Genomic DNA, 1,462 nt, shown 5'->3' on the forward strand with positions numbered 1-1,462 from the left:
CAGTTTATGATATTTTATTAGCTCCAACAGTATAAGACTCTCCTCTGTTGTAACGCTACCTACCTCAGCTAGTTCAGCAGTCAACTTCTCCCTTCTGATGTCACATGAGAGCTCAAGATTCTCCCATGTGAGGCACCTCTGAACTGTTGCAAAAGAGAGCATACAAATGTGTGTATACATGGTCAAACGAAAACAAACACATGCGCACACATACACACCTGCGTGCGCACACGCACACACATACGCGCAGTCACGCACACGCATACGCGCAGTCACGTACACGCATACGCGCAGTCACGCACACGCATACGAGCAATCACGCACACGCACACACATACGCGAAGTCACGCACACGCATACGCGCAGTCACGCACACGCACACTCTCAGAATAGCAGGAACACTACTTGGTACACGTTTTACTTCTGCGTGTGCTATGTGTAGGCGTGCATGCGTGCGTGCGCTTGTGTTTGTGAATTCATGCACCTGCACACGTTCGCGTCTGCTGCACAATAGAGAGGTTCGGCGCGGCGTATTACGTGTACGCGAACGCGAATCGACACGAGTTTCTGTGGTGACGTCATCACTTTGCGGGTATTTTCTCGCGTCATCGACAGCTGCGCGGACGGATTTCACGCCTACACGACAGCTTTCACGTAGGGGCCAAGTCAAAAACGTGAACAAATATTGCAATTTTTTCGTGAATACTTTCACAAAAACACCGTTTCAAAGCACATTATACAAAATATACTTATTTAAGATCACATTGAGCTGTGAATTCGTTGTTCTTAGGAATTCGTTTCATGAGAAATATGACGATCAATCTGGCTACTTTCACGTCACATTTTTAAGCGGCATATTTTTTCTTCTTCAAACATCAGTCATGTCAATGCGAGATTTGCTAGTGATATTTGTTGAGATTATGTTGAAAATAGTTCTAGCACATAAGTTGGTACCTGGTATGTGGTCATTTTATTACTGTGTAGGCAGGCTATTTTTCAAGACTATACTATCCATGGATATATAAAATTATATTAAGAAGAGCGTATTAATTATACCTTCTTAATACGCTCTTGATACAGTCCCTAAATTTGCACGCAGATTACCAGCAACAGAAGAAGTAGGCCTAGTCGTCGTTGTAACGTTGTTCTTTTATCGTATACATACTCCCTAACCATTTTAAGTGCATATTCATCACGAAATATAACCACATATAACTCCTCTGGTGAGATATTGCGCATGCGCTAACACACTAACGTAGCTAGATTGTGTACTGGCTGGTATACTCAGCAGGGACCTTACATATTTATTCCATCTTCTACAGTACTTCTACAGAATGAGAAGTACTTCTACAGTACTTCTACAGGATGAGAAATACTTCAGTTCTACAGTACTTCTACAGTACAGTTCTACAGTACAGTATATAACCCATTTTGTCTGTGGGGGGGGGGGGCAAATACACGT

This window comes from Priapulus caudatus, unplaced genomic scaffold, assembly GCF_000485595.1.
Source record: "Priapulus caudatus unplaced genomic scaffold, Priapulus_caudatus-5.0.1 Scaffold181, whole genome shotgun sequence".
Classification (NCBI taxonomy): Eukaryota; Metazoa; Priapulida; class Priapulimorpha; order Priapulimorphida; family Priapulidae; genus Priapulus; species Priapulus caudatus.